The 19,053-nt window shown below is 37.9% G+C and overlaps 1 protein-coding gene and 2 long non-coding RNA genes across 5 annotated transcripts in view; 2 read left to right on the top strand and 1 right to left on the bottom strand.

The window, feature by feature from the left end:
• LOC116270502 overlaps positions 1–6,792 on the top strand; it is a 45,552-nt gene extending 38,760 nt beyond the window's left edge. For both annotated transcript variants that reach the window (XR_004178536.1, XR_004178535.1), the window contains exons 6-7: positions 4,598–4,744; positions 6,715–6,792. This is a non-coding gene — a long non-coding RNA (uncharacterized LOC116270502). The remainder of the gene's footprint in view (positions 1–4,597; positions 4,745–6,714) is intronic.
• The window catches only part of HS6ST3 (heparan sulfate 6-O-sulfotransferase 3), a 746,570-nt gene that overhangs the window by 417,134 nt on the left and 310,383 nt on the right, over positions 1–19,053 (bottom strand). The window lies entirely within an intron of this gene.
• The window catches only part of LOC116270503, a 34,957-nt gene continuing 22,722 nt past the window's right edge, over positions 6,819–19,053 (top strand). For both annotated transcript variants that reach the window (XR_004178538.1, XR_004178537.1), the window contains exons 1-2: positions 6,819–6,906; positions 8,701–8,811. This is a non-coding gene — a long non-coding RNA (uncharacterized LOC116270503). The remainder of the gene's footprint in view (positions 6,907–8,700; positions 8,812–19,053) is intronic.

Genomic DNA, 19,053 nt, shown 5'->3' with positions numbered 1-19,053 from the left:
ATATACAGGATTTTTATGAATGATAGCATAACCTCTTCATTATGGGGTTAAATTGTGTCCCCTCAAAAGACGTGTGGAAGCCCTATCCCTTAGTACTTGTGAATATGGCCTTATTTGGAAATACAGTCTTTGCAGATGCAATCAATTTAAGATGAGATCATTGGAGTGGGCCCTAAAGCAAGACAACTGGTGTCCTCATAGGAAGAGGGAAATGCCATGTGGACACAGACACACGAGGAGAAGACGACCATGTATGATGGAGGCAGAGACTGGAGTGAGGCACCCACAGCCAAAGAAGGCCAAAGCCTACCAGCAAAACACCAGAAGCTAGAAGAGTCCAGGAAAGCTTCTCACTACAGGTTTTGGAGGAAGCATGGCCTATGACACCTTGACTTTGGACTTCTAGCCTCCAGAACTACAGATAATAAACTGTTGTTTTAGGCCGCCCAGTTTGTGGTACTTTGTTTTGGCAGCCCTAGAAAACAAAACAAATACACTCTTTTCTACAAATTTATCTGCTTACCTCTCTCTCTGTCTATCCATCCATCTATCTACCTCCATTTATCTATCTATCATCAAAATATCATGTTAAGCAGAGCTTATGCCTTTGCAAATACCACACATCATAACCCATCTTTTCTCTGTCTAGGCTCAATCAGATACAAAATGGTCACATTTTCTCTTTTGTTTTGTTTTGTTCTGTAAATGGCCATTCTATTTCCCCCCCTACACTTTTATGCAGCTTCAATATTAAGGTCTCTTCCCGTGACAGAGTCTTGAAGGATGGTTTCACATTAAAACAGAAAAGGAACTCATAATTAGTGATTTACATTTGTTGACTAATTACATTTTAACTGAAAAGCATTCACACTAAATTGTTACAACTGAATATTTTTATGATCTTTTCCTTGCCTCTATAATTACAGAATGAAAGGCTTTTCTCCGCAATAAAGGCATTTTAGGCATCCGCCTATTCCATTGACACTGGGAAAAAAGTCTGACTTAGAATCTGTAAAAAGCCTCAAGACAGTTAATCAATCAAGAAGGCATTTATCGGGGCGTTTCATGCCCCTGGTGCTGAGCTTTAGACTTCCAAAGATGCAGACATGGGTCAGATCCCTCCTGCCTTGAAAGGACAGCCAGTTGGCTGGGAAGGGTTTGATCTTGAGGAAGCTAATGCCAGCAGGTTTCTGAAGTGTGGAATGACTCAGTGATGCCTGGAGTTAGAGCCGAGAAGCAAGAACCTGGCACAAAACAGAGAGCGTGGCCCTGCTACCGCCTGGTAGAGCTCAAACAGCTTGTTTTCTTGTTTTTGCACACTGTTACTGCTGGCCTCCTCTCTTCTAACATTTCCTCTCCAGCTCAGTATTTGCAGCACCTGGGACATGGCCAGTTACAAGGCATGGTGGTTGATTGAAGCATTAAACCATTTGCATCTCTTATAGCACCTACCAGGTTATAGGCAGAAAAGGAAGAAAGAGGAGGTCAGATTGCTGAGCTACCACTTAAGGAGACAGGGGCTTATCTTGCTTCCCTGCTTGAAGCCAAAAATGCCATTTCCAGGCTTTGGATTGCAACTCATCCAAAGACAAAGCTCAAACTCATTGAGCAAGACAGAAGGCACAATTTAACCTATATCATATATACAGTCAATCCTCAATTTGCAGATTTTGTATCTGCAAAATCGCCTACTTGCTAAAATTTGTTCATAATGCCAAAGTCAATATTCAGAGAACTGTTGCGGTCATTCATACTGCATGTTCAATGTGGCAAATAATTTGAGCTGTTCCCAACGGAGGTGGAACAAGGCTACTCTCCACCTTCGTTTCAGCTCTCATGCTGCAAGCAAGTGTTCTTTTCATGGTCTATGTAGTGCCATGTGTTTTGCATTTCTGTGCTTTTTGTTGGTGATCTCACTATCTAAAGTGGTATAAAGCACCACGCTGACAGGTTGCCTGGTAGTCCTAAGCACAGGAAGGCTGGGATGTGCCTTATGAAGAAAATACATGTGTCAGATGAGTTTTGTTCAGACATGAGTTATAATGTCATGGCAGTGTTAATGAATTAACAATACATTTGTGAATAAACACAAGTGGAAATGTCCATGTATGTTATTCAGCAGAAACACACATAAAACAAGGATATATAATGATTCATTGATGAAAATACTGTGACTGGAGGCTTGTAGGAACCTAAACCTGTATTTCCTCTAAAAGCAATTAGTACTCATTAATTCAGCTTTCACAGCAACTTTACAGAACATAGTTACCATGAATAATGTAGACTATTATGTGTGTGTGTGCGAAATTGGCTATACACATACATATATATAACTATATAGGTATAAATGTTTACATATATACATGTATATATATGTGTGTATATATATATGTACACATACACACACACACACACACACACACACACACACACACACACATATGCTATTGTTTTTCACCATGCTGGGCCCTGTATAGATAATGGTAAACAAAACAGATCTGGCTGTACCTCTCGTAGACATCCAAGTCTAGTGAAGAAGTAAAAGATTAATTAGCAAACCCCTGTGCGGTGCTACATTGACAGCAACATTCTCTAATCAGCTTAATCAGTGGTAAAACTCGATGTTTTTATCATCGTTGTTTAATTCCTCTCTCTTTCTCAGCTGGCTATGAAGAAGAGTAGGGCAAGGAAGAAGAGTGTTGCATTAGAATGTAAGCTCATGAGGGCAGGAATCTTTGCTTTGCTCTAAACCTCCAGCTCCTTGCACAGGTACCTTGTACACAGCATTTGGTAAATGAATCAATTAATTGGTTCACTAAACACACCAACAGCTGGTACCTCCAAGAAAAAAGAAGAGAAGCAAACTGCAAAATAAAATTCCAAAGCATGTCCACTTATCCGATAATAATTCTTCCAATGTCCCTTGCTAAGAATTTCTGAACGTGTGCCGGCAGCATAAAAGTTACCCCATGCTGGCTGGGCACAGGGGCTCACGCCTATAATCCCAGCACTTTGGGAGGCAGAGACGGGAGGATCATGAGGTCTGGAGATCGAGACCATCCCGGCTAACATGGTGAAACCCCGTCTCAAAAAAAATACAAAAAATTAGCTGGGTGAGGTGGCGGGCACCTGTAGTCCCAGCTACTCGGGAGGCTAACGCAGGAGAATGGCGTGAACCCGAGAGGCAGAGCTTGCAGTGAGCCGAGATCACGCCACTGCACTCCAGCCTGGGCAACAGAGCGAGACTCTGTCTCAAAAAAAAAAAAAAAAAATTACCCCATGCCTCTGCTGATAAGCAAGCAGGCAAGCCCTTGAAGGGACAGTGGAAACTGGTGAAAGAGCTTTCAAAAAAAAAAATTATAATAATACACTTACCTAGTTTACAGTTCTAAAAAGGATTCTTCTTTGTAACTACCTAATACCTTTATGTTCTCCAATCAATCAATTTACTGAGTTCAGTTGTTCAGTAAATTTGGCCTGAACAACCAGCAAACAGAAATGCTTTCAGCATTCCAGAGATGATCAATAATAGCAAATGCCATTAAATACAAAAGTATCCATAGGTTGTTTTTGTTGTTGCTTTTAATCCCAACCCTATGCTTAGTGATTGCAAAATTTATACCATTCCACGTATGAATCTTAGTATTAGACTAATGGGATATTACCCATTCCAAGTCTGCAAGTAATTAAGACACTTAAAACACAAAATATATTTTTCAATTGACTGCAAATATATTTTAATGCATGCATCCCAAGATATTGGCAACACCAACTGGATGAGAAGAGGCAGTTTGGCCAGTTGCCATTTTGCCACTAACTAAAAAAGCTAAGGACTGCTCTGAAAATCTCCTAAATAAAAAAGCAATCTAGTTTCTGGCAAGGAGATCAGCAATGGCCATTTCATATAAATGAATCTGTCATGATTTCATTTGTGCACAAGCTCGATCATCCAAAATAGCAGAAACAGCAGGCTGTGGTGTGGCTTTTCTTTATCTGTTTTTGATAGACTGCTTCTCCTTTTCCTGCCCCAAATGATGACTGCCACCAATGAAAAACGGTTCTGTGAAATTGCAAGAAAATTATCCTCAGTTTTAATAGTCAACTAACTTACCGAAGAGAAATTGTACCTCTTATTTTGTTAGTGCTTTACAGATTCCGAACACAAGATCAAGTACAAATATGATCCCCCCTTTATATATCTTCATCAAAATAAGATAAGTGGAGTATATGACAGCCTATAAAATACATTCTTTGCTTATTGGTATGGCTACCTGTTTCAGATCATTTTCAGGGCTGCCAGTAACAGAAGGAAGTGGCATAAATGAAACATGTCCCCCTTTTTTTCCCAGTAAGATTTTCTTGCAAGATCCACAGAGAACATCAGCCATTATTTTCTAAAGCCAATCAAAGGTCTTCCGTGCCAGTGTGCACATCTAGACAGCTATGCAAGCTGGTCTTATTTCCCCCATCTCCGGCTCTCCTAGTCATGAGGTGCCTAAGCTGCTTCATTAAGCAGAACCAGCAAAAACAGCATTCAGAATGGTGTGCCCTTCAATCCAAATAAAAAAGAGCACTTTATTTTTTTTTTCTTCCAAAGGCAATGAAAATGGTCATAGCTTAGCAAGAAGATAACGGAAGCGCATCACTGGGCTGTGAGAGGCTTTAGAGTTGTACTACGCTGTGTCCCTTTTATCAACACGACTTGGGGCTCCTCATGGATTCCTGCGATTTCACCGGCAAGGGAGTAAGATGACTCTACCTCCCTCCCTCTCCTCATAGATTCCCACCCCCTTGTACAGAACATCATGTTCCCAGACAACTTCCCTCAGGAACTGTAATTTTCTGATTAATGTTACACTGTGAGAAGATTCAAAATGGTTGAACAGGTCACCCCATTCCCCAAAGAACCATAACTGCAAGGCAGTAATGTCCAAGCATGCATTTTCTCGGTTATGTGTCAAATATCCTATTTTTAAAGCTACATTTCCGAGTAATTAATATAACTATACGAGCTAAGTAAGAAAAATTAAACATGTTGAATTATTTTTAAATGATCTCATTTTTTTGAAGGGGGGTTTAATTTCTTGCTCAAATATCAAGAGTTCTGAAAAAGGCTCCATCCTTTCTTATAAAATACGCCATTTTTGACTCTGAAATAGTCAATTTTGTACAAAATGAAAAAAGCCCATATTTCTTCAGCAAGATGTCACACTATGTTTAGAAAGAGTATTAGAACATGAATCAAGGCTGGGAGTGGTGGCTCACACCTGTAATCCCAGCACTTTGGGAGGCCAAGGTGGGCATATCACCTGAGGTCAGGAGTTCCAAACCAGCCTGGCCAACATGGTAAAACTCTGTCTCTACTAAAATACAGAATTAGCCAGGTATGGTGGCAGGTGCCTGTAATCCCAGCTACTCAGGAGGCTGAGGCAGGAGAATCACTTGAACCCAGGAGGCAGAAGTTGCAGTGAGCCGAGATCGCACCATTGCACTCCAGCCTGGGTAACAAGAGCAAAACTCTGTCACAAAAAAAGAAAGAAAGAAAAATGAATCAAGAAATTTGGGTTGAAGTTGATATCACACAAACCTAGCTAATATTTGGCTTTGGGTAAATATACCTCTTTGGACCTCATATTTTGCATATACAAATTAAAAGGTCAGACTAATGATATTAAGAACCTTTCAAACTCTAAAATTCAATTGTTCTAATTGGTTGAGGAATAATATGAATAAAATCATTTCTTAATTGCTTTATTTAACACTTAGTAAATCACAATGAAATGAATTTTCTCTCTGAAGGCCTGGCCTAGGTGAAATTTGTATTCTTTTAAAATAGATCTCCTTAATACACACTATCAAAATACCCTATTTCTTAAAGGCGTCACTAACCAAGGCCATTAGTTGAGAACTTAAGAACTGTAACAAAGTCAGCAAAACTCACCATGTGGGTTTAAAAGAACATTGAAAGGCTTTCTCTCATTTTTGACTTTGCCATTTCTGAAAGGAATTTGGCCATTGCCCAGTTTAATTTATGTAGCACTTTGTTGCTTGTGTTTAACATAATTGCAAACATGAAATGCATTCAGAATTGAAACCTAAGCGCTAACAATCTATTTTTCATCTCACCAAAAACTATAGGAAGAAAGGAATTCTATCACGGATTTTGAGGTCAAATGCTAAATAGCAGCAGTAATCAAAGGTATTTACAGGACAATTATGTTAGGTGTCATCAGGTTCTAGACTGATGATGTTTGTAAATTCAGAGATAGACCTAGATCCAAAACACAAATCATAATCATTATCACATGATAGGCATTCAAGCCTTAAATGTCCATCAAATATGTTTTTCTCACAACCGTAGCTATTATAAGCAAATTCAAGACGGAGCTGACAAGTAAAACAAAACATGTAGTGAATACCTGAATGCTGTTGAAATTGAATAGTGAAGACTTCTTCTAAAAATTGTTTTGCTGCAGTATCCTCTATAAATTATCAAGCTTAATATTTTGCAAAATTAATCATTTGAAAATTCTTAACTGACTTGCATTGATTTTCTATTTCTTCTACCCCCAATTTCTTTTCTGACCATACCTTTACTGAAATATCTTCATTCCAAAACTGTACTAGTTATTTTCTGCTCATTCTAAAGACAAAATAATTTGCTTTAGTCTGTTAAATGTTATACTGTTTAATACCCATTCACTTTATTTGCAGATTATTTTAAGTGTTCAAGGTACTATTACTCACAAACTTAAGAAACAGTCTATCTAATCAATGAATAATACTCATGGCAAGATGAAACATTATCAAGTCTGAAGCTGCTATCTCAAAATCCACTTAAAAGAACAATGTCATGTGATAATGAGAGTGAAATACAGAAAGCATCCCTTCAAAAAGGCAATTCAAGTAAGAGTGTGCTCACATAGCAGATGTCTATGGTGCTTGATGGGCATGTTCTCAGGCCTGAAACAAAGGCAGTCCATTTTTACTCTTGGGAGTAGATAGAAAGTAAAAGAGGAAGAAGGGGAATTGGGAAAAAGTGGAAAGAAGGGACACCACACAAAGGTCTCTTTATATTGCATTCTTTCTTCTTTCTCTTACTTCAATTGTTCATTCAATAATTATTGATTACTCACTATGCCTAAGGTTTATATGTGTTTATACATATAAATGTATATATAATATACTGTATATGCAAACATGTATTCTAACATGGAAATATGTGGGTTTGAATGGAATTTATTTCCTTTAAAACCTTTTCATTTCAAATGGAGTTGCAGATGTTTCTACTGAGTGCCTACCAAGTACTGGAAGAAAGAGATCCAACAGAAACCATTCAATACTTTCCTCACTGATCTTCTCTGTGGTTTTGACATTCTCTCAGGTGGAAATTATCTCTCTTCCAGCTTTATAACAGCACATACTCTTGATTCTCTCTCAGCTCTCTGTCCACTGTGCCTGACAATTTCTACCCAAGAATCTTCTTAATCCATCTTGTTCTAATGGAGTAAGAATAAGATGGATCATGGCATCCAAATGGCAATGTTTCTCAGAATTATATCATCCCATCCTCTTTTCTTTACAAAAACTCTCCCTAGGATGTGTTGTCCTTCCCACCCTTGACTTAGAATCTTCATCTCTGATCTTGATCATCTTCCCGGGCCCCAAAGACAGTTTCAGTCCTCTGCTGGATTTCTCTTAGAAATACCAGGCACGGCCAGGCACAGTGGCTCACACCTGTAATCCCGGCACTTTGGGAGGCCGAAGGCAGGCGGATCACAAGGTCAAGAGATCAAGACCATCCTGGCCAACATGGTGAAACCCCATCTCTACTAAAAATACAAAAATTAGCTGGGCGTGGTGGTGCGTGCCTGTAGTCCCAGCTACTCGGGAGGCTGAGGCAGGAGAATCGCTTGAACCCAGGAGGCAGAGGTTGCAGTGAGCCAAGATCGCAACATTTCACTCCAGCCTAGCTACAAAGAATCCGTCTAAAAAAAAAGAAAGAAAGAAAAGAAAAGAAATACCAGGCATAGCACCTTCCTCTTTTTCCTAATCTGCTTCTCCTTCTAATGTCCTGTTTGTATCAAGTGCTTCCTCATTCCCCTGGTGACTCAACCCTGAAACTTCAAGTCATTATAGATTTCTTCACATCACTCACTGCCCTATTCATCTATCATTTAGTTCTGTTGTTCCTACCACCCTTTTATATTTCAGATCCATCTTCTGTCCATCCCTCATTGCCACTTCCTTTGTTCATGTCTTCATTATTTCTCATCTGAATGTCTGCAATATCTAACTAACTGCCCTGCCTCTAATCAGGTTTCCCGCCAATCCGTTCTCCAGCTTGATAATGGATGGTCTTTCTAAAACACAAATCTGAGTGTGCCACCCCTATCCTACAAGCCTATTTTGGTTCCCATGTCTTGCAAGATGAAGTCTTGGCTCAACACAGGAATTGGACCTTGTTCACTTCTTTGCCTCATCTAGTACTATTTCCCCAAACCCTCATTTGGTTCTACTCCTACCAAAATGTTTGTATTACCAGAATTTGCCATGCGATCTCACCCATCTCAGCCTTTGTAAATGTCTTTCCTTTGCTTAGGATGTTCTCCTCATTTCAGCCTATGTAAGCCCCAAAATGTTTCCCATGAGAACTCTCTGACTCCTCCGTGTGGCTTCGTTGCTCTCTCTCCTCTGCAGCCACCTGTTCCCAGGCTGCCAGTGTGGGCCCCGGAGAAGCAGCTTCCTCGCTGGTCAAGATCACTCAGAAGCCATCATGATGGAATGGGGGACTGTGGAGGTGGCTGAGAGGTATTCTTTTCCTCTTCAAATAAAATGTTTGTCTTTTATTCATTAAATCCTAAAATTGATCTAAATCTTCAACCTATAAATCATTTTAAATATGTATTCTAACTGTCCCAAAATAACTTGAACCGTAGGTGGTCTTCACTTGGTTGCTTTTCTCACCCAAATCCCACCAATAATGGTTTGTGGGGCTGTGACGGTGAGGTTAAAGAACTTTAACCTGGAAATTTACCATCCTCATTCCTGGCTGTGAGCTCCAGGGTTAACATATAATTTCAATCTGTGTAGCAAAGTATTCTCTCATTATTTTTAAACATTTTTATTTTATCACTTCTAAAGTATAGGGAATTTGGAAAATATACCTTCCATAATGTAACTAGAGTTAGACACCATGATTGGCATTTAGATGTATTTGCTTCCAGTCTTGTTATTTATCTGTATTCCAATTTTGACAAAGTGATATTCTCTGCATAAGTGTTGTCTATTTAAAACAATGCTACTAGGTGCTTTCTGTATCATTAAATATCATATTTAAATATGGTTAAATAACATTACATTGGATGCAACTGGAATAATTTGGCTAACAATAATTATGATTAACAAACCATATTTGTATACTATCCTATTACAGACATTTAATTTTTTTCAATGTTTCACTCTTGGGGATAGCACTACAACAAATACCCAAACAGTATATTAGAGTGGTGGTGTTGTTTTCATAATTTCTTACCAGGTCAAAGTATTTTTTTTTAATTCATATCAGTTTGATAGATAATATAAGATATCTCATTATGGCTTTACTTCTTATTTCTTTGACTATCAGTGAGGCTATACATGCTTGTTGTCAATTGTATTTCCTTGGACAATTGCTTGTTCATTTCCCCTGCCTATTTTAGTTACATAATTTGTATTTTTCCAATTGATTTATAAAAACTTCATTATTATATTATTATATAACATTATATTATGGATCTTAACCTTTTGATGTTTATTGTCTAAGTGTTCTACGGAGTTTGCCATTTGCTACAGAGTTTGCCATTTGCTTTTCAACTTTGTGCATAGTGTTTTGCTTTATGGAAGCTGTAAATATTTATGTAGTCAAAACTATCAATATTTTCATTGTTGTTCCTTTCACGATTTTATATATAGAACGTCTTTCTCCATATGAATGTGAGGAAAATATTAACTTTATAGTACTTTTATTATTTCTTTTTATTTTATTTAACTCTGTAATCCACCTGGCATTTATATTGGCATACTGCTTGAGATAGGAATATAACTTTTTTCCCACTAAAATTTACTTCAGTCTCACTTACTGACTAAATCCTTCTTTTCGAGCTTGCTTTTAAGACCACGTTTCGTAAGATGTTTTATGTAGTGTAACAGATCTTTTTAGGGGCTTTCTGTTTGTAGCTCATTTTCAGGCCTTACTGATTTTGTGTCCTTAAATTAGTCAGTTCACTTCTTGGTGTCTAATTCCATTATCTGCAAAATAGATAGATCTGCTTGCAGACTGCTTTAAGATTAGAGATGATTCATATGAGATGCTTATCATAGCACCTGGAAAGTTAGAAGCACTTGATAAATAGAAGTTCCTATTTATTTATTGTATTGACTGATATCTTCTGCCAGCACCACAATGACAAACACATTTTGAAACTTAGCATACAACCAGACACATCAGCCGTGGGAAAACTCTTGCATATTTACTTCCAACATAGGCCTCATTATCAACACTCTTCCCACCCAGGAGTCATAAGTTTAACAAATCTTTCAGCCCCTACCATGTGCGAGGTATTGCAGAGAATAAGAAGATAAATGAAAAATAGCAGCATTGTATAGAACTTCTGTAATCCCTGCTTGCTTCTGCTGTGCACAATATAAATGAAATATTTTTTATTCAGCCAAATATTCATTAACCCTTGCTATATGACTGGACACAGAGCTACTGGCTATCAGCATGGAGTAGCATATTACTATTTTGTCCAGGATTCTCATACAAATTTGATCCTGCACATGCCAGATATGGACAAATATCACACATTTGGGGAACTTGCTGAGATAATCTCCCTTCAATATCCAGCCAAATACCTTCTCTTTCATGAAGTCTTCCCTAGTTTCTCCATTAGAGGTTATTACTGTTTACTCAGAATCCCTTGGGTGTTTCTATTCATTTCTTTTCTTCTAATAACTCAAATGGCACATTCCTCTGGGCTCCCAGAACATTCGCACAATGTTCGATTACTGTATTTTCTTTCTTTCTTTCTTTCTTTTTTTTTTTTTTTGAGACCGAGTCTCACTCTGTCACCCAAGCTGGAGTGCAGTGGCACCATCTCGGCTCACTGCAACCTCCGCCTCCCGGATTCAAGCAGTTCTCCCTGCCTCAGCCTCCTGAGTAGCCGGGATTATAGGCCCCACCACCACGCCTGGCTAATTTTTGTATTTTTGGTAGAGACGGGGTTTCACTATGTTGGCCAGGCTAGTCTTGAACTCCTGACCTCAGGTGATCTGCCTGCCTTGGTCTCCCGAAGTGCTAGGATTACAGGCATGAGCTACCATGCCTGACCTGATTAGCATAGTTTTGTCTTGCTTCTGTGTTCATCTGTATGCCTACCTGTCACTCACCCCCATCTGACTATTTCAGGATCAGAGCTACATCTTCTTTCTCGTTGTATTCCTGGCAAACACACTGCCTATTCGATAACAAGTACATGCAAATGATGCTCATCTTCTATTATCATGTATTATATGTTAGTTAAGTAAAGCTACCATGTTGTAGCTTGTATTTTGCTACATATCTGTGCAATGTGCCCCAGTTTGGAGAATATTTTTCATTCATTTTTTGTGAGCCATTGCCACTGGACTCATATGTTACACTATACTAACACACCGTCTACTTTGAAATGTGAATATTGAGGGAGGGGAATGGATCATACTTTCCATTATCAGTATTAAAAATAATGCTGGCCAGGCGTGGTGGTTCACACTTGTAATCCCAGCACTTTGGGAGGCCAAGGGGGTGGATCACAAGGTCAAGAGATCGAGACCATCCTGGCCAACATGATGAAACCCCGTCTCTACTAAAAGTACAAAAATTAGCTGGGCGTGGTGGCGCACGCATGTAGTCCCAGCTACTCAGGAGGCTGAGGCAGGAGAATTGCTTGAACTTGGAGGCAGAGGTTGCAGTGAGCCGAGATCGTGCCACTGCACTCCAGCCTGGCAACAGAGCAAGACTCTGTCTCAAAATAATAATAATAATAATGCTAAAAATCCTGAATATTATCAATATGGAAGTTTGGAGTTGTAACCAAATCCTCCCCGAATCTTGAGCCTTGACATTTTATTTCACTTCTAAGATTCTTATTATTCCCATCACTTACTTAACAATCTTTTTCTATCCTGTTCTTTTAGCATTTCCCTTGTTATTTAACTTAAAATTATTCTCAAACGTTTCAAATATTCAAGTCTTATTTCTCCATCTATAATTGTAATGTAAATTCTTCACGGACAAGGACAATTTCATATTCTGCTTTATATGTCCCACGGCACCCCGCACAGTGCTTTCATCTTGCTAGGTTATCAAAATCTTTTCTACTGATTTAAATAATTAGCACTTCACTGAGGGACACATTTAAGAAAGTATCAATGTGAATACAACATATCTAACCAGGAGAACACCCATTGAGCCCCTAATATGTACCCAATATTAGGCATATCACACGGTCTTGACCATTTAATCATCACAACTCTATAAGGTAGATACTATTATTATCCCCATTTCACCAGTGAAAGAACCAAGACTTAGTAAAGTTAAACAGGAAGTGAACAGCTAAGCACAGATATGATCCCAGTCTATCCAAGAGCCAAGTTTAAGGTCTTAACCAATACACTGTACTGCCTGAAGAAGTAGATAAGGATGTAAGAATCACTGACCACTGAAGAGATGAATTATGGTTTATATTTTGTAAGATCAAACTGATAGAAACTTTATAAACAGTTCTCCCCTTTTGAACTTAAAATTTCGCAAAGAATAATTTAAGTTTCAACATTAACAGATTATTGCATTAAGTTTTAATATTAACAAATACATTCATTTCAAAGATATTCCCTGGATTTAAAGTCAAATCCAATAAAATGATATAACTTTTTATAAATCACTGCATTATAGGATGTTAATACAAATATCTAGAAGCTGAATTGTAGAATGACTACCAGGATGCAATGTCCATTAAAAACATAAAATTATATTCCAAATGTACAGTTGTATATGTATGTTGTCTACAAAAAAAAATGTTCAATAAAAGTTGATCGAATGGGTCATTATGGAAAGAGAACACAGGGGACTTCCTATACATTTTTGTCTGACACATATGAACTGCGTCAAATCAAAATCTCCTTAGAGTAACTTCTGACAGAAGATAAAATACCTGATACAAACCTCCATCTAACTTAAAGATCTGCATTCTCCCCGCCCCTATTTAAGCCACCCTGTGCTTCAATGAGTTGCCACTGTTGCTCTTTTGCATTTTACAATTCTTGTTACCTAAAAAGAACACTAACTGCATTTTTAGAAATCAAGCCATTCCAAGAAAAATTGAGAATAAATATAGCGCAATTCCTACCTTGCTGTTAGATCTGTCTAAGTTGAACAGTTCCCTGGTTGTGAAATGCAAATGATAGCTAAAACATTCTGCTAATTCCAAAGTTCCAATGCAAGATGAATACACACAGCACTTCAGTGTTCCAGTTTATAGCTAATGGATAGCACTGGTATTTTCACAGCCATGAAAACAAACCAAGTACTGTAATTATATGACACTAAGCAAAACCCACAAAAATAGGTAATGGTTGTGCTCACTAGTATTTGAGAACAAAGAAATCGGTACCACTGAGCCTAAGAATTACAGTATAAGTCTTAGATTCTCCTCAAAGTGTTAGTTGAATGCTTTTACGTTGTTTTCATAATTAAGGAGCTGTCATAATTATCTGTGTGTGAGAGCAGAATAATGTCTGAATAAAAATATAAAACTGATTAGAAAATGCTGAGACTGTAACTAAACCAAACTAATCCAAAATGAATACAACAGTTTAAGTTCATTAGTATTCCAGATCCTTAAACAGTTGTGGTAGCTAGCATAAAAAGATCACAAACTTCAAGGAAACTACATTAATCACACAGCTGAAAAGTGAAATAGAATAAAAAGCATTCTCCAAAGTCTCATTGGAAAAAGGTGAAAATTTTAAATTTTATTTCCTATTGTTCTAACTTTCCAAATCTCTGAATTTCCCTTTCTTGTGGGAGAGGGTAGGGGAGCAAATTGGCTCAGAACTCACCTCTGAAAGTTTATGAATTTGAATGACTCCCTACAAAGAAATCAAAGACCACACCAAAGGTACTTGCAAGGAAACGTAAACAATCCTCTGAAATCTACTGTTCTGACAAACCTGTCCCTTTTTGCACTGGCAGGTCTTTTGCACCAAGGGAAACAATCATTCGAAAGATTCTTGCTCTGCTATGCCATAGGCAATCTTTTTGCAAAAGAAGGGAATTTTATATCCGTACAAAAGGTAGAAAATATAGGACGTGCTTAATATTTAAGAAAAAGCGTTTGTAGCACTCTATCAAGAAAGATCATTATTCAATACCCATGTCAGATAGAAAGCTCCTGAATCTGATTTTATTCCATTCACTGATACTCCTTGTGTACCTATGAGAAATAAGACAGGGCGTTAGATGCAGAAGATACAAAAATGAACAGATAAGGACCTTTCCTTCCAGGCCTTCCCATCAATCATGACCAAACATGGAAATATCATATTTCCATATGTAGCAATATATTCATTCTGTTCAACTTGCCACAAATTAACATTTGTTAATATTAAATAGGCTAATAAATGAAAAATTTACATGTTAGTATGAACTAAGTTCTCAAATATTTGTACAAATGATAGCATGTATGGACATAAAATATAGAACTAACTCTAAACTTGAGGAAAAGAAAAAAAACACATGCAAACTTTGGCTACTCTGGTGATCCCCTGCTGTATTAGTCCGTTTTCCTGCTGCTGATAAACACATACACGAGACTGGGCAATTTACAAAAGAAAGAGGTTTAATTGGACTCACGGCTCCACTTGGCTGGGAAGGCCTCACAATCATGGGGGGAGACAAGGAGGAGAAAGTCACGTCTTACGTGGATGGCAGCAGGAAAAGGGAGAACTTGTGCAGAGAAACTCCCGTTTTTAAAACCATCACATTTCATGAGACTCATTCACTATCACCAGAACAATGCAGGAAAGACGCGCCCTCATAATTCAAGCACTTCCCACTGGGTTCCTCCCACTGTATTTCGGAACTGTGGGAGTTACAATTCAAGGTGAGATTTGGGTGGGGACACAGCCAAACCATATCACCTGTGTTTCTTTGGATTTCTAGCACAGAATTGTATTATCTGATCTAATTTCCCCCAGCTCACCACTGTCCTCTGATTTACTGTGGGTTAGTGTGAAGTTTTTGCTGTTTATAAGGTATTGGCCTTTTGTCAACTTCTTGACTTTTTGGCCCTATTTGATGCTCTACAACTCCCCAACTTTTCCTTCCAAACTTTCCTTCCTTTATTGGTCTACAAAATGTCTTTTATTCCTCTCCTGCCATGACTCTTACTCTAACATTTTCCCCTAATCCTTCATCACAATGGCAGGTGAGAGTCTGCAACAAAAGGTTCAGAAATATGTCAGATCACTCTTTAAAATGTTAAGTAATTTTGCTCACTGTCATCAGGTAGAGAGGAATATTCAGCCAGGTGTTTCCAGGATAGGAGCTGCCTCTTGAGAATACATTAGGCTCTTTAGGCAACTACCTTAACAACTTTGGGTCATACAGTATTGCACTAAATTGTGTCCTAGGGGGATATAAGGCACTGAACATCCTCCAAAGAAATCCCATCTTATTCCTAGGGAATAGTGGGCTTTTTTCCTCCAAAAATAAAATGTGATTTAAAATGAATTAACTGGGGGATAACTTCCCCAGTCTTTTACATGGGATTTGGAAAAATGGTTGAGTGTTAAAAGGTATGGACTTTTATAAATGTTTTATAATTGCGACTCCTCTCACATGAACAGATGCTAAAAGAAATCACTATTCTACAGAAACAGTTCATTTTTAAATAAACCAATTAGAAGACGTTACTAAAGACAAATAAAAATATGGAGACATTTCTCATTTATATTCAAAGCTAAGGATTAGGAGAACAACCCAATTACTCATCCAATCTGCCCATTTAAGCACCTGTCAACTAAAGGGATTAATATGCCTTATGTTTATGGAATTAGGGGCAGCTCTGTCGCAGTCTTTGCCTGAGAACCATTAACAAACACATTTTCTAAGTATGTATTAACATGTCTTAGCTGTCACTACTGTAATGACCCTGATACAAGCTAATGAAAGCATTGAAATTTCACAGCTATATTGTTATACATATAAGATGAAGCCTTCCCCCAAGTTGTCCCCCACAAAAAAGACAGTTGCTCTCCTCCACCTAGGGAAACAAATAGTTTCTTCAAATAACCAATTCATAAAAGCTAATTATTCTCACGGGGATTTTTTTTTCCTTCTTGAAGAGACAAATTAAAACAAGTATAGGAAGGAAATGATTAAGTCACAAAAGTGTAAAAATGTTCAGAACTACATAATGTGGGCTCTGAGTTACTGGAGATACCATATGCAGCATCTGCAAATGATGATCACTCTCAGATGGCAGCAACACCTGCTCTGGCTCTGACTGTGGTGTAAAACTCTGAAACCAAGGTACTGGTACTTTACTGAGTCTATTTGAGGACAGGTTAACCATTTTGGCAGTGGCTTCCTTCCATTGACAAATGGAATCATATGTCATAAATGGACTGTACATACATAAATAACTTCATTGTTATGTAAGTACTCATCACATAAAAATAATCAATAATAAAAATGAATCAATTAAAAATTAGCAAAAGACGAACCGACACTTCACAAACAAAGATGTTTGCAGGGCCAATAAGCACATAAAAAGAAGTACATCTTTAGTTAACAGGGAAATGGAAATGAAAACTATGATGAGATCCCCTTTGTGCCCACTAGAATGACTAAAGTTACGAAGACTGGGATGAGGGAGAACATAAAACAACTGGGAATCTCATACATTACTGGTGAGAATATAAAATGTTAAAACCATTTTGAAAACTGTGACAGTGTTTCTTTCAAAGCTATCCTACATGCCAGTGGTTCTACTCCTAGGTGTTACCCAAGCGAAAGGAAACATATATCCTCAAAATGGTGTATATAAAAATATGTATTGCAATTTTCTTCATAAAAGCCCCAACTGGAAACAATCTGCATGTTCATCAATGGGAGAATGGAGAAACAAATAGTATATTCATATAATGGAACACCACTCAGCAATGGAAAGGATTGAACTACTGATGCTTACAACCACATGAGTGAATGTCAAAAACAGATTTCCAAATAAAAGCATGACACAAAAGAGCATGCACTTTACGATTCCATTCATCTGAAGCTCTATAGCAGGGAGAAGAAATCTTTGGTGATATAAATAAGAAAAATGGTTTTCTCTGGGGACAGCGTATTGACTGCAAAGGGGCACGAGGAACTTTTTGAGGTAATGCAAATGTTCTATTTCTTGATTGAGGTGTGGAGTACATAGATGTATATAGTTGTCAAAAGTCCTCAAGCTGCGCACTTTAAATTATACCACAACTAGTGGGCAAAGAATATGAACAGACATTTCTCAAAAGAGGACATTCATACAGCCAACAGACACATGAAAAAATGCTCATCATCACTGGCCATCAGAGAAATGCAAATCAAAACCACAGTGAGATACCATCTCACACCAGTTAGAATGGCAATCATTAAAAAGTCAGGAAACAACAGGTGCTGGAGAGGATGTGGAGAAATAGAAACACTTTTACACTGTTGGTGGGATTGTAAACTAGTTCAACCATTGTGGAAAACAGTGTGGCGATTCCTCAAGGATCTAGAACTAGAAGTACCATATGACCCAGCCATCCCATTACTGGGTATATACCCAAAGGATTATAAATCATGCTGCTATAAAGACACATGCACACATATATTTAATGCGGCACTATTCACAATAGCAAAGACTTGGAATCAACCCAAATGTCCATCAGTGACAGACTGGATTAAGAAAATGTGGCACATATACACCATGGAATACTATGCAGCCATAAAAAAGGATGAGTTTGTGTCCTTTGTAGGGACATGGATGCAGCTGGAAACCATCGTTCTCAGCAAACTATTGCAAGAACAGAAAACCAAACACCGCATGTTCTCACTCATAGGTGGGAACTGAACAATGAGATCACTTGGACTCGGGAAGGGGAACATCACACACCGGGGCCTATCATGGGGAGGGGGAAGGGGGGAGGGATTGCATTGGGAGTTATACCTGATATAAATGACGAGTTGATGGCTGCTGACGAGTTGATGGGTGCAGCACACCAACATAGCACAAGTATACATATGTAACAAACCTGCACGTTATGCACATGTACCCTAGAACTTAAAGTCTAACAAAAAATAAAAAATAAATAAATAAATAAATAAATAAATAAATAAATAAATAAATTATACCACAACTAAATACAGACCTAAAACTAATCAGCCATATTTTTAACCATTCCAAAGCACTTAATAATAATAGTTAAAACTTACATAGCATTCATTATATAAATGACTGTTCTAAGTTCACATATTATTCAACTTAATCCTCATTACAATTTTATGAGGTAAATGTTATTGTTGTCTTCACTTTATAGATGAGAATCTGAGGGGCTAAACAACTTGACTTAAGGTCTCATAGTTTATACGTCTATCCATGTCTTACATAGATAGTTAATAAATTCAACATATCTTACATCAACCTTAAAGAGTCCTAAATAGAACTGGGTGCAGTAGTGCATGCCTGTAATCTCAGCTACTTGAGAGACTGAGCTGTGTGTAATCTCAGCTACCTGGGATGCTGAGACGGGAGAATTTCTTGAGCACAGGAGTTGGAAACCATCCTGGGCAACATAGCGAGACACATCTCAAAAACAACAACAAAAGACAAAGAGTCCTAAGTAGTTCATAATTTGGATTGATGAGCTGTTTAGTTCACAAACTACAAATTAATATTACATGAGGTTAAATGAAAAATAACAATCCTGCTGGGTGTGGTGACTCAC

Source organism: Papio anubis, chromosome 15, assembly GCF_008728515.1.
Source record: "Papio anubis isolate 15944 chromosome 15, Panubis1.0, whole genome shotgun sequence".
In the NCBI taxonomy this organism is placed as follows: domain Eukaryota; kingdom Metazoa; phylum Chordata; class Mammalia; order Primates; family Cercopithecidae; genus Papio; species Papio anubis.
This window is presented reverse-complemented; position numbering and strand designations above follow the sequence as displayed.